The 16,018-nt window shown below is 34.6% G+C and overlaps 1 protein-coding gene and 1 pseudogene across 1 annotated transcript in view; both read right to left on the minus strand.

The window, feature by feature from the left end:
* The window catches only part of IKZF3 (IKAROS family zinc finger 3), a 95,037-nt gene that overhangs the window by 77,894 nt on the left and 1,125 nt on the right, over positions 1-16,018 (minus strand). The window lies entirely within an intron of this gene.
* On the minus strand, positions 5,760-10,590 carry LOC132687715 (ATP synthase F(0) complex subunit j, mitochondrial pseudogene; annotated as a pseudogene).

Raw genomic sequence — 16,018 nt, forward strand, 5'->3', positions numbered from 1 at the left:
TAAATGCGGCAACAGAAGGGTGAGCTACTATTTCTGAAAGGTCTTTCTCTAATTCTCTTAATACTACCAGGTATAATCATTCCTGAAATCTTACCACACAGGATTAGTTATGCTTTTTAGTTTATTTATTTATTTTTGAGAGAAAGAGAGAGGCAGCACAAGCACGTGGGTGAGCGGGGGAGAGGCAAAGAAAGAGGGAGAGAGAATCCCAAGAAGGCCCATGTGCCGTCAGCATGAAGCCCAATGGGGGGATTGATCTCACAAACCATGTGAGTTCATGACCTGAGCTGAAATCAGAGTTGGATGCCTAACTGACCCAGGCTCCCCAAGAATAGTTCTGTTTAATGAAAAATGATCCTTATAACCTAATGAAATTAAAATATAAGAATTGGAGTGGATATCTTAGCTATCTTACCTCTTCTTCCTCTGCTACCTGAATTTCCTCCAATACCCCCCTATTTGGGTTGCACAGCCTCTGCTTACACACTTCCAATAATATAGAATGTTATTCCTTGCCATTTCAGAAAAGCTCTAATGGTTAAAAAAAAAGTTCCTCCTTAAATATAGATAGCTGAACTCAAATTTCCTGAAATGTACATTTCAGGTCCAAGTTCAGCTCTCTGGAAACATACAGGATAAGTTATCACTCAAATGCTAACACTCTCACTCATGGTTAGAGCTTTCTTCTGAACCTGGTTTTGTTTGCTTGTGGTTCTCCAAAAATGTGACATCAACCACTTAGCCCAGTAGTACAAATGAAGATTTCATATTATCTCATAGCATCTCTGGAAGATAAACAGGTGCAATGGCATTTATTATCTCCCCATTATACAGACAAAATTCAAGACACAAAGAAAGACAAAAAATATAAAGTCATGTAATTGTCTAAGGGTACAATGTCAGTGACACATTAAGAAGCAGGATTCATGTCTTGAATTTCCCTTTTGTTTCAAAAAATTTAAATAATGTTTAAAGTGATTTCCTATATAGATTACAGATTTTAGAAGAAGGCCAAAACTAGAAAAGATTTCAGACCTAATAATTTCAAACACTTCAGTTGACTATGATTGAGGGGAAAGGAAGATATAAAATGAGAGTAATTCCTCTACTCTCATGAGGAATACTTCCTTTCATGTCATGAAATACTTCCTTTCCTTCTTCTACCTTGGACTAAGGTAAAGGTTAAGAAATATCAAGATTACTGGGTGCCTGGGTGGCTCAGTTGGTTAAGCATCTGACTTCAGCCCAGGTTCATGATCCTGCGCTTTGTAGGTTCAACCCCCGCATGGGGCTCTATGCAAACAGCTCAGAGCCTGGAGCCTGCTTCGGATTCTGTTTCCCTCTCTTTCTGCCCCTCCCCTGCTTGCACTCTGTCTCTCTGTCTCCCCCAAATAAATAAACATTAAAAAAATAAAAAATAAATAAATATCAAGATTACTTCTCTAAGGACACCAGATCAAATACAGCCCACATCACCATTCCAGTTTTTCCTACCTTATTCTTTTTTAATAAAATATCCTATTTCCCAACTAGATTAAATGTCTAATGAGGAAATTATAGACTGTTGGTTACAGGTCTAAAACAGCAAATTCAATATCTAGTGTTATTTTCCTTGGAAGGTCAATTACTCTAAAGTTGTAGAAAAATAAATACATATTCATTTTGCCACAGATATCACATGCCACCAAATGAATATATATAGAGAAAAGGAAGAATGGTATTTCATGTCATTGCTACTTAAAAAAATATGTTAGGGGTACCTGGGTGGCTCAGTCAGTTAAGTGTCTGACTTCGGCTCAGTTCATGATCTCACAGCTTGTGGGTTCAAGCCCCTCATCAGGCTCTGTGCTGACAGCTCAGAACCTGGAGCCTGCTTTGGATTCTGTGTCTCCATCTCTTTCTGCCCCTTCCTGCTCAAGTTCTGTCTCTGTCTCTCTCTCAAAAATAAACATTAAAATTTTTTTTACATGTTTGTGTTAAAATGATTGAATCCAACAATCTCCAAGTAAGATTTTCATTTTAATTGCAAAATGTCTAGTTTCTGTTATAAAATAATTGGGGTCAAAAACAGAATCAACAAAACAGATGAACATATGGGAAAGGAGGAAAAAGACAGAGAGAGGGAAGCAAACCATAAGAGACTCCTAATGATAGAGAACAAACTAAGGGTTGATGGAGGGAGGTGGGGATGGGCTAGATGGGTGATAGGTATTAAGGACAGCACTTGTTATGATGAGCACTGGGTGTTATATGTTAAATTCTACTCCTGAAACCAATATTACACTATACACTAACTAACTGGAATTCAAATAAAAATTTGAAAAACCAGAATCATTAAAGTGGGTAATAAACCTAAATGTGAAAGCTAAAGCAATCAAATTTCTAGAGGAAAACTCAGGAGAATATTTTTATGGTCTTAGAGTAGGCAAGTATTTCTAAATTTTTTTTTTTTCAACGTTTTTTTATTTATTTTTGGGACAGAGAGAGACATAGCATGAACGGGGGAGGGGCAGAGAGAGAGGGAGACACAGAATCGGAAACAGGCTCCAGGCTCCGAGCCATCAGCCCAGAGCCTGACGCGGGGCTCGAACTCACGGACCGCGAGATCGATCGTGACCTGGCTGAAGTCGGACGCTTAACCGACTGCGCCACCCAGGCGCCCCATAGAGTAGGCAAGTATTTCTAAACAGGATGTGAGAGGCACTCAATCCTCCCCCCAAAAATTTAATATATTAGTCTTAGTTAAAGTTAAAAAAAATCTATTTATCAAATAGATTAAGAAAATAAGCAAGTTACAAACTGGAAGAAAAAATTTGCAATACACATCTGACAAAATACATGTTTCTAAAATATTATTTTATTTTATTTTTTATTAAATTTTTTAATGTTTATTTTTGAGAAAGAGAAAGAGAGAGAGACAGAGCACAAGCAGGGGAGGGACAGAGAGAGAGGGAGACACAGAATCTGAAGCAGGCTCCAGGCTCTGAGCTGTTAGCACAGAGCCTGATGCGGGGCTCAAACTCACAAGCAGTGAGATCATGACCTGAGCCAAAATCAGATGCTTAACCAACTGAGCCACCCAGGCACCCCATCTAAAATATTTTTTTAATGTTTATTTATTTATTTTTGAGAGAGAGAGGGATACAGAGAGGGAGACAGAAAATCCCAAGCAGGCTCTGTACTATCAGCACAGAGCTTGACGCAGGGATGGATTTCACGAACCGTGAGATGATGACCTGAGCCGAAATCAAGAGCTGGCCGCCTAACTGACTGAGCCACCCAGGTGCCCCTAAAATATGTTTTAAATGCCTACAAAATCAATAAGAAAAAATATAAACAACCCAACTTAAAAAAATATACAGAAGGCTTACAAAACTTCAGGAATGAGGATATCTAAATGGCCAATAAACATATGAAAAGGTATTCAACATCATTATTCATCAGAAAAATGCAAATTAAAACACAATTTAATACCATTACACACCCACAAGAATGGCTAAAATTAAAAAAAAACAACTGATAATAACAAGCGTTGGTAAAATGTGAAACAACTAGAACTCTCCAATATTGCTAGAGAGATGGTAAACTGGTCCAACCACTTTGGAAACTATTTGTCAGTATGTATCAAAGCTAAGTATACACCTAACCTATGACCCAGAAATGCTAGCCCTAGATCTATATCCAAGAGAAATAAATGTTTATGTCCACCAAAAAGACATGCATATGAATGTTCATAATATAGACAAATACTGGAAACAATCAAATGTCCATTAAGAGTAGAATGAGCAAATTGTGGTATATTTACACCTTTTAATAACAAAATAAAATAAACTACTAATAAATGTAACAATATGAGTGGATCTCAAAAAGTATGTTGAGCAAAAGAAGCCAGATACCAAAAAATCATGTACTATATGATTCCACTTATATGGAAATCAAGAATAGGAAAACTGAACTATGATGATAGAAGTATGAATAATGTTTAAATGGGGAAAAGTGCTGATACCAATTTTAAATGAGAGCAAGGGAACCTTCAGGGTGATGCAAATGTTCCATATCTTGATCAGGAAGGTGTGTATATAGGTAAAAATTAATCAAGCTATATAACATAAGATGTGCACTTCATTGCATAAGTTATTCCTTATTTTTTATTCTTCTTTTTATTCCTTAATTTAAAAAAATCTATTGAACACTCAAACATTTTCAAATATCTAAAATCACAAACCTTAGCGATGCAATTATAATACTATCTTCCCGCTTTTGAAAAAAGTGACTTTCAAGGGTTTCTCATGATTCTTCTACAGAATACAGATTATATCTATACCAACCATCCACTAAAAAGGGCAGCATATATCTTAAAAATTCTCATGGTGAGGAAATGTATTTAAATGTTATGTGTCAAGTATATATAAAGATATTTTCAGTGATAGCTAATACTCCAACCAAACTTCCCTGAGAATTGAGATTTCAAGATTTGTTTTAATTTTGGTGCTTGATATATATATATATATATATATATATATATATATATATATATATATATATATATATATATATTACAGATGGTTTAAGTGTTATTAGTCTTTGGAAAACAAAACAAACAAAATCTCTTGATCCACATTTCTCTCCAGCAACATGCCCACTTATTTCTCTGCCTCACCTCCTAGCTAATTTCTGGGGAAAATAGTCTGTATTAATGTTTCTACTTCCTCTGTTCCCTCCATCCCCACCACTCCACAAAAACCACTTTTGTTAAGGTCACTTAGCAAGTTTTATGTTGCCAAAACCAACTCACACTTTTTGTCCTCGCTTTACTTGATTTTTCTGCAACATTGAACATAGCTGACCACCTACTCCTTCATGAAACACTCCCAACTCTTGAATTCCATTACACCATGCTCTGCTGGTTTTCCTCCTGTCTTGCTAGCTGCTCTTTCTCTTTTGCTGGCTCTTCCTCCTCTATCTGACCACTTAAGTTAGATGTTTCTCAAGGCTCAATCCTGGGCCCCCTTCATACAATACATTCTCTCTTTAGGTGATCCCATCCATTCTAATGGCATTAAATATCATCTATGTGCTGAAGATGACCAAATCTCTATCTCTAACCAAAAAAGAGTTTACCAACTCTGTCCCTCACCATTAATCTCCATATTAGCACTCTTTTTATTTCCTTCACAGCACTTAGTATTTTAATTATTTCATTTGTTATTTACTTGTTGGGGGCCTGTCTTCCTTACCTGACTCTAAATTCAGTGTCAGCAAAAGCATTGCCTGTCTTGTTTACTACTGTAATGCCAATATTTTGCATATGTGGCACATAATAGGCATTCAATAAATATTTTTTAAATGAAGAATGAATGAAGATTTCTGATTTTTGGATTAGGTTGTGTCACAAATGTATGACAATATAAGTAAAAAAATAAATGCTCTAAAGCTTTCATTGTTCAACTATCTTTTAAAATCAGCATTTAGGGGTGCCTGGGTGGCTCAGTCAGTTGAGCATCTGACTTCGGCCCAGGTCATGATCTCGCGGTCTGTGAGTTTGAGCCCCACATCAGGCTCACTGCTGTCAGCACACAGCCTGCTTCAGATTCTCTCTCTTCCTCTCTCTGCCCCTCCTCCACTTGCTCTCTCTCTCTCTCTCTCTCTCTCTCTCAAAAATAAACAGTAAAAAATGTTTTTAAAAAATAAAATCAGCAATTAAATAAAATATATATTCCAAATACATATATAAAGATGATCCACTACTAATCAAACATGTGCTATGAGAGTGATGATAAGCTACACTGACACTTTTCAAACTGTGGGCAAGGCTGATAAGATTTCAAATTTTTTTTTTTTAACGTTTATTTATTTTTGAGACAGAGAGAGACAGAGCATGAATGGGGGAGGGTCAGAGAGAGGGAGACACAGAATCTGAAACAGGCTCCAGGCTCTGAGCTGTCAGCACAGAGCCCGATGCGGGGCTCGAACCCACGGACCGTGAGATCATGACCTGAGCCGAAGTTGGCTGCTTAACCGACTGAGCCACCCAGGCGCCCCAAGGCTGATAAGATTTCAATATGCACAAGAATTCCCTAGGAACTTTGTTAAAATTCAGATTTTAATTCAGCAAGTCTGGCCTAAGATTCTGCATTTGTAACAACTGCCAGATGTTGCTGATGCTGGTCCACAGATTATATTTAGATTGGCAAGGGTCTAAAGGATACCTGTAAATGATTTATGAACTAAAATAAACATTTGCTAGACCTCAACTTTGTGTCTAGTACTATACAAGATGATTTTCATAAACATTATCTTATTTAGGCTGTGGCTGTTCTCTTGTAGTACAGTAAACTTAGAAAGATTCTCAACCTAATCTATCAAGGCCAAGTGTCTTCCTTTTATTTTTATTTTTTATTTTTTGCATCTCACAGTTACATCTATTCATGCCACAAAGGAAACAACATGTCTACAAGTGTACAGCGATGTTTCACGTTTCTATCCAACAGAGCACAGAACTAACTTACTGAGATTTATAGACAGACTGACGTTCCAGCTGATGTGTATTCCAAGTAAACCTGGTTAATGATGACCACAAGCAAGTGCAGGACTCAAAGTTTTCAAAGCTTTATTTCTTTTATAATCATTCCCGATTTTATAAACAATGAAGCCCATCAACTCCATTCCTACCCAAATCTCCTGGTACACTTGGGTATAGTAGGGCTTCATGGGGACCCAAACATTTTTAAAAAGGCTTTGAAGCATCTTGGTGAAAGACCCCCAGCTCAGACCACTCTGATGCACACAGTCAATGACTCAGAAAGAAGTGGTCCCCCTTTTAGAAAAAATATTTTGTAATACCTCTTTTATCATCATGAATTAAATATAACCTATCCACACATGTGAGTTTTTTTAATAAAGCCCCAACTGTCATATAAAGATAAAAAAATAACAAAATAATTTGTCTTTCAATATGTAAATATCCCAGCACAATCATTCTAGAAAACATAATATTATTGTAGTCAGATATATTTGTAGAGTCACCATGAATGTAAGGGCTAAAAATGCAGAAGGATACAGTTGCATCAATAATGGCAAAAGAGTCTTGGCTCTCAACATAACAAAGAATCATCTTCTCTTCATTTATATAGTAGTTGCATTGCTAGACAACTTAGGCTGTATTAAAACCATCCAAAAATACTTCATGTTTATACATAAAATGGAGTTAGGTTCTGGCAGTCATTAGACATAAAATGTTACTAAGTTTCAGAAAAAGGGATAAATTCCAACCTGGAATGAAGAATGGCTTCCTAAAAGGAATGGCATTTGTGATGGAACATAATGGATGAATGAGGATTTCAATGGGATTGTGGTGCTATTAACAGTGTTGAGAAATCAGGAGAAGTTGGTTTGGATTGGAGAGACAGACAATGAGTTAATTTTTGGACTTGTTGGGTTTGAACAACATTAGAAAAATGGGGAGTTAGGAAAAGTAATGCATGTTCAGGGAATACTAAGCAGTCCAGCATAACATTAGAGGACAGACGTTATCTCTGACAAGGCATATTGAAGCTACATTGTGGATTATCTTAAATGTCTTACTAAGAAATCCTTAAAATGGTTTTTTCAGTAGGGGAGTGACTTGATATTTTAGGAAGATCATTCTGGCAGCAATCCTCAAAATGGATGGATTGAAGGAGGCAAGTCTATATACAGGATTACCAGCAGAAAAAAACATGTTAACAGTCTGAATGGATAGTTTTCAAAATGTGTTCTATGGAACTCCAGGGTTCCAGAGGGCTGCCACAGGTGCTCATCTGTGTCAGGAGAAGGAAAGGGCCAGCAGCTAGGTAGGCCTAGCAGTAGTCTCTTGCCTTCTCCCTCCTCTTAACTGGAACATCACACTTGCATCTGTCCCACATAAGATTTTTGGACACAAGGGCATTCTGTTGATAAAAACAATTTTTTTCCTGTTTTTGTGTCTTATCCAAATTCTTATTTAACTGTGAGCATGACCATGGAATATCCCAAGGAGCCATCATATAATCATCAGTGTCATTGTATAGAGTACTAGCTACAAGATCTAAGAGTCATTACATTAATTCTTAATATCAACTTTTTAAAATCATTATGTGTCCCGTTATACAGAGTATGTCTCCATCCCTAAATTAGATTACCTGTAAAAATTCTCCAGGTTTTCTTAGGTTTGGGGCAAACAGGACTGTATTAGGTCATTGATGTCTGCAATGGAAAACTGTGGAGTCCTTTGAGAATCTCCAAATTTCTTTTATTGAGATGTGCATTGAGGCTGTTGGCTAGGATAACACATAAACTATATACTTGTGTACTCTGGTCTCTCAGTCCTACTAATTTAAATTTGAGGTAGATGGCACAAGAACAGACACTCAGATCAATGGAACAGAATAGAGAACCCAGAAATGGACCCACAAATGTATGGCCAACCAATCTTTGACAAAGCAGGAAAGAATACCCAATGGAATAAAGACAGTCTCTTCAGCAACTGGTGCTGGAAAAACTGGACAGTGACATGCAGAAAAATGAACCTGGACCACTTTCTTACACCATACACAAAAATAAACTCAAAATGGATGAAAGACCTAAATGTAAGACAGGAAGCCATCAAAATCCTCTTGGAAAAAGCAGGCATAAACCTCTTTGACCTTGGCTGCAGCAACTTCTTACTCTGGAAGCAAGAGTAAGAAGGGAGGCAAGGGAAACAAAAGCAAAAATGAACTACTGGGACCTCATCAAAATAAAAAGCTTCTGCACAGCAAAGGAAATAATCAGCAAAGCTAAAAGGCAACCGACAGAATGGGAGAAGATATTTGCAAACGACATATCAGATAAAGGGTTAGTATCCAAAATCTATAAAGAACTTATCAAACTCAACACCCAAAAAATAAATAATCCAGTGAAGAAATGGGCAAAAGACATGAATAGACACTTCTCCAAGGAAGACATCCAGATGGCCAACTGACACATGAAAAATGCTCAACATCACTCATCATCAGGGAAATACAAATCAAAACCACCATGAGATACCACCGCACACCTGTCAGAATGGCTAACACTAACAACTCAGGCAACAACAGATGTTGGTGAGGATGCGGAGAAAGAGGATCTCTTTCGCACTGCTGGTGGGAATGCAAACTGGTGCAGCCACTCTGGAAAAAAGTATGGAGTTTCCTCAAAAAATTAAAAATAGAACTACCCTACGACCCAGCAATTGCACTACTAGGTATTTATCCAAGGGATACAGATGTGCTGTTTCGAAGGGGCACGTGCACCCCAATGTTTACAGCATCACTATCAACAATAGCTGAAGTATGGAAAGAGCCCAAATGTCCATCAACTGGTGAATGGTTAAAGAAGATTTGGTTTATATATACAATGGGGTATTACTCAGGATGAAAAAGAATGAAATCTTGCCATTTGCAACTATGTGGATGGAACTGGAGGGTATTATGCTAAGTGAAATTAGTCAGTCAGAGAAAGACAAATATCCTATGACTTCACTCATATGAGGACTTTAAGATGCAAAACAGATGAACATAAGGGAAGCAAAAATAATATAAAAACAGGGAGGGGACAAAACATAAGAGACTCTTAAATATGGAGAACACACAGAGTGTTACTGGAGGGGTTGTGGGAGGGGGGATGGGCTAAATGGGTAAGGGGCATTAAGGAATCTACTCCTGAAATCATTGTTGCACTATATGCTAACTAACTTGGATGTAAATTAAAAAAATAAATTAAATTTTAAAAAACCAAGTAGGATATATAAATAACTTCTTCAAATCAGTAAGAAAAAAGAAAACCCAATTAAAAAATGTGCAAAAAAAGGTGAGATAGGACTTTTATATACATTATCCTATTTAAACCTTTACAAAAGCCCTAACATTTACAAATTTCCACATATTATTGTATTCCTTCAGGATCACTCACAAAGAGTCAAAACAACAGGTTATATTCACAAATGCCAAGCGTCTATCTTATACTGAATTATTGTTTATCAAACAAGCTCACAATCTTATTTCTACAATGCATGAAAAATGTTAAAATAATGACTCATCCTAAATCGTTCACCCACTGAATTTTGTTTTTATGGTAGTAAGCAGAAGTGTGTTGGTTAGGATGGTCCATAAAGTCTTTTGTCCTGCTGAAATAATTCTCAAACCAAGACAGGTAGCAAATCCGTGGTTTACACCAGTTACGAATAACTTCTCTCATTTGGTCCCCTTGAATCCACTGGCACACAACTACTTTAGACAAATATCTCATGCAGCCCAATGGGCCAACTATTTCTCAAGGTTTGAATGGTACAACATAACATCCACAGTACCAAAATGAAGTTAGGAAGCTTAGCCTTAACAAAGGAAGTTGTAGAACCAAGGGAAAAGGAGTTTAATTTCTAACAATCACAACTTACAGAACTTGCTGAATCTTAGACAATACTGGCTTCCAGAGACTACTTAGTTAAAAAGCATCTATTTCTATCCCAGGAGTTTTTAAAATTGTTTTTGAAGAGAGACTTCATTTTTCAAATGAAATCTTACAGAGATTGCCATACATAAAATACATAGAGGAGTATCTTAGTATACAGTATAGTAAGTTCAAATATGTAATAATTACCAAAAGGTCAAACAATGAGAACAATATGCCTTTTAATAAAAACTAAAAATCTATAGATATGGATGAAACTTACAGCTTTATATCAGCATCAACACATACATTATTCTATATTTTGTCTTGTCAATATGAAAAAAATGAAGATGCATATATATAAAAACTGTTACCACTTGCAAGAGTTTCACCTTATTATTTCAGGAGAGTTTGTTTGTTTGCCTAGTAGGCTTCACACGCAGCACAGAGCCCAGCACAGGGCTTGAATTTATGACCCTGAGATCAAGACTAGAGCTGAGATCAAGAGTCAGATGATTAAGTGACTGAGCCACCCAGGCACCTGTATTTCAGAATAGTTTTTAAACTATCTTTGTTTCAAAGTTGAATCACTCAAAATATTTAACAATTCTTCACATTCTTTAACTCTGAACATAAAAATAAGACAAGAAGTACCCCCAACACTTACAATAAGTATTTTAAAAATTTATAATATATAATCATGATGTGTTTTTTTGTTATTGAGCAGTTGGTTACTACACTGTAGCAAAAGCATGTCCCAACCACCTTAGCCTGAGCCTTTATAGGTACTTAATTAAACACAGGGAATAGAAGAGTTAATGATGTTCTTAATTCAATAATTTTACATGAGCAAATATGCACAGGAAAAAAACCAAGAGGGCAGAACCGTAATCTTACTCATCACATTTATAAAATGCTAATATTTCAAAGAGTTTCAAAGAGTTGATTTAAAAAAGTTTCACTTTGAGGTCAGAGTATAAATTTATACATTGATAATCTTCAACACATTAAAATTTGGTAAATGATAACTCATGAAAGTCAAATGAAATTTAAATCAAGTTAGCCTCTGATGCACATACATGGTACTGTCTATACTGCATGCAAGCATAAAATCAACTATTAATGAGTATTAGCAAGTCCTTTCCTAATTACAGATAAAGATAGATGATAGCAAAAATGATTAGTTGTTAAATATTATAAAAATTAGTTACTTAGTTTTCAGACTGGAGCTATTATTATATATTAACTATGATGTAATTCCACATCTATAAAAAATTTTTGTAGGTTTGTGAGCATGATCTTTTTTCATACCCACAGCCTACATGACTACTATTACAGGAAACTCTTCTGATGTGCCAAATATTCTGATAAGTTAATAGTCTCTCAAATAGATATCACTTTGCAAGTGAACTGATATGCTGTGTTAGAGAACTCAAATTAAGTAAAGTATATTATTGTCAACTTTAAGAATCAAAACATTTGTTGTGAAAAATGGTTTATTGTGGAAAGTGCAGTGCTTCATCGACATAAAGAATGCTGCAAAAATTTTAAACAAATCCATAAGTTAGAGGGCACTATATTATTTTTCCCAGAGTAGAGTCAATATTGGATTAGAAAAAGATGGTACTATTCATATTGTTAGATTTAGCCAACATTCCAGACTCTTCTACCAAACCTTTTACAGTACCTCTGACAAATTAACCAGCATAATTATCTAGTTTCAATGTCATTATTTTCTTTACTCTCTTTGCCCTAAAAGCTGAACAAATAAATAATCAAATGACGAAACACACAGGCAACTCATTCATTAATTTGTTCAATAAATATGACTGTTGTTGTACTATGTGCTGAGGAATGGGCTGATGATAAAAAATATGCCTATGCTTTGGAACCTGACAGTCTAGGAAGGGCTACAGGTATGTTAACAACCAAAATAAGCAAGAAATCTAGTTAAGTAATCTTTTAGATAATTAGGAGTTATAACTAAAAAATGTAGCTTTGTATTGTTTCATCAGTGATGCTACTGAAATGTTTTCAATTTCTCTTATTTTAAAAAGTTTCCTTTATAAACCCACAAATAATCTGAGGTACCAAAAATTTCATCTCTAAGAACATACATTAACAAATACAATTTGTAATACGCTGCCAATTCTATTGATACAAAAAGTCAGGAGGTAAGTGTTCCATTAATACATTTTATTCTGTTTCATATCTTTTATTAAACACTTACTTTTTATGTCTCTTAGATGAAACACATATCTAATATAATATGGTATCAACTCCACATTATTTTGATTTACTCTACAACACTTTGGACTCTAAGAACTTTAATTTTGGATGCAGAAAGCAGATTTCAATTAAGACTGAAAAAATTATTCATAATCACTGGGGATTAAAGTATTTTGATAGGCTATATAGTAATAATAACTGTTATACATAGATTACATTTCAAATAATCTACATATAATAGAAATATAATTGTTTCATTATTTCATCTTTTTTTAGTGATTCAAAAGGCCTTAGAGTCATCCTTATGCTTTTTAATTATTATAAATTTACCAGCTAATGAAGAGTTATATTTTTAAAAAGCTAGATAGCAGAATGCACTCTATGTCCTTGTGATGTTTAGAATCTCTTTTCACAATAATTAATGAACCCTTAGCATGAAAACATCATTTATTAAGCACCTACTACAGGCAAGTTTCTGTATTAATCACTCAGTTCTTCTCATACATGGTCTACATTGAATGACTGATAAAAGATCTATGACTAACATTTTAGTACTAAATAAGTGAGTATATACAGTTAATATATTGACAAGTTTATAATAATGTATTAAAAAGGTATTACTGGAAAGTTGTATGCTAATTTTACAGTGTCATTTCTATCTTACTGACTGAGAAAGCAAATTTCTGTTCATATTTGATCCATATTTTAATAGACTTACATGTAATCCTGAAATCTGCTGATGTATAGCTAATAGATAAGATTTTGCCTTAAGGCTAGTTTAGCCAAAAAAAAAATAATAATAACATTTTTGTTTTCTCTGTTTTTTCTATTATACCATTTAATTAAATACTTTAAAATTTTTCTGAGTTCTATCAAAGAATTGCTAGCACCAATCTCCTACTCATAGAAATTAATTAAATAAAAGGTGTCATATAAACATAATGAAAATTACTTTTCAGCACTATTTTCTTAATTGAATGCAACAAACTGTGAGGGTCTTTTATGAACAGAAACTATTTCTGACACCGAGCACACAAAAATAAAACATACTCTCTGCCCTCTAAGAGCTTAAAGACCAGTGGGGTTAGAAACATTTAAAGCAATAAATACAACTGGCAGAAGTGTGTACAGAAAGGAAAGGACCTTGGCCTAGGTGAAGGGAGGTGAGGGACCAGTAGGGAGACCACCAGAAGGCATCAGAGAAGGTCATCAGAAGGAGGGCACCTGCAGAGCGAAGGATGAGTAAGCATAACCAGGTAGAAAATGGGCTGAAAATCTTAGTGAAGACATGGAAGTGTGAAATAGCATATTGGATCATAGGAAGTACACACAGGAATTTTCTAAAATTATATTCTGTCAGGATCCTGTGACCTTTCTGTCATTTTTGTTCCTTTGAACTTTACCATTTCATCCTTCATATGCTCATAATGGAGGGCTAGTAAACTCCACCATTTGGAGGCTATATCTCTGTAAAACTCAACCATCCAAAGCATAGAAAGGGACCTAGAAGTGAAAAATGGCTTCCACAAAAGCCATGTGATAAGAAGCAGAAGCTGACATCAAGGAAACAAAATTTGTTCAATAACCCTGGAATATTTAGTGTAGGGACATTCAGCTCTGCACAGTTCAAATCCCCCATAAGAATATACTATAGAACATTACCTGATGGTCAGAATAGTGACTCAAGGTTACCAAGATAAAGTGATCTCTCATGTACTTTGTTTATAAGACAGGGAGGAGGCTGTGTAATAAATGCACTTAGAAAGATCTCTACCCAATATCATTTAAATAGAAAGGTTTTATATTAAATGAGAAACATGCCAATACCTATGAAATCCATTTTTGTGAACCACCTCATTTCTCAACCATAACAAAAAGAAGAAGATACTGTTATTATAACACAAATTACAAAACTTAGCAACATCAAGAGTCTTTGGATAGAAAATACTTAGGATCAAAGATTGTGAGAAAAGAAAAAAGTTACAGCTTTTGATTTATTATATGCATTAACTTTTCATTTTTACATGACAAAATTTCAATTTCAAAGCTTATTTCATCTGAAATCATAATAGAAAGTCTCAATAAACATCTATTGATGAATGAATTTGAAAAAGATTTTATATGTTGAAGGAATGACTAAACAGCTTCACATTTTGCAATAAACTATAGCATGTAAATTTTACCACCAAATTAGGCAGAAAATAAAGGTATTCCATAAAGTATTCTACTTTCTTATACTACCAAGAAATGAGAGGTATACATTCCAGGTCAAATTTCTTTATATTGAGACCAAAATGTCAAGATAATATAAAAATATTTTAAATATCAAACACATGGACCAGATTAGTCAATCTCGGGTGGCAGTAAAGAACTAGATATTTTACTGCATCAAATACTCTGTCCTCAGGGACCTGATGTGAGCACAGCCAAATTCATATCATTAACCTTTTCTTTTCTTTCAAGTTTTTGCATTAAGCATACTATATACCATCCATCTCTACGGACCTATGAATTTAATCTAGACATATAAACTCACAGTTGATCACTGCCTATATTCCAGATTCCATCTCTTTCCATTTATAGTTTGTGCATTCTAAACCAAATTCTATACAAGTTTTCATTCCTTTCTTTTTCAGAGAGCCTTTATTCAGACTTATCTAAAAGTCTTTGTTAAGGGCATTACTATCCCAAATTATGCTATTTATTTAATAATTTCTTTATTTCACATTAAATAAATGAATCCAAGAGTATTAACATTTACAGGGAAACACTCTAGTTTCCATGGATTTACACTATTCTGCATGTTAGTCTGGAGAAGTGAAATGATTAGGAATAAGAAAAAATAGTGTTGAATATTGATTTATGACTTCACAAAATAAATTCAGCAATTCATTTATAATAATTAAAGCATGAGAATTTTTAAAATTATTTTTTCATAGTGTACAGTGACCTAATTTTTTTTTCCTGTTCTTGGTCAACAAAGCCTTTACATGTTAACAATTATACTTCATAGACCATTTTTAAAATATTCACAGTGTCAATTTTAAGAGTTATTTTTTTAAACCCTAATAATTTAACATTTTAAAAGCATAGTTTTTCATAAAACACTTGAAGCATTATTCATAATGGCTATTTAAAAGTTGTCATATCCATACTAAACACATACTGTTTATTGACTTATTGTTTGACATTCTACTTAAAGAAAAAAATTTTTTTATATGGGCCACAGCAGTTAGAAAAATTGTAAGCATACCCAGGTACAAACTGAAGATTCAGGACCACAATATTGCACTTAATTATATTTTGAAGAAAAAAAAAAAAGTTCTGCCACATGTATCTTGTGTCTCAAAGTAGTTAATTAAAT

The sequence above is a fragment of the Panthera onca genome, chromosome E1 (assembly GCF_046562875.1).
Source record: "Panthera onca isolate mPanOnc1 chromosome E1, mPanOnc1 haplotype 2, whole genome shotgun sequence".
Taxonomy (NCBI): domain Eukaryota; kingdom Metazoa; phylum Chordata; class Mammalia; order Carnivora; family Felidae; genus Panthera; species Panthera onca.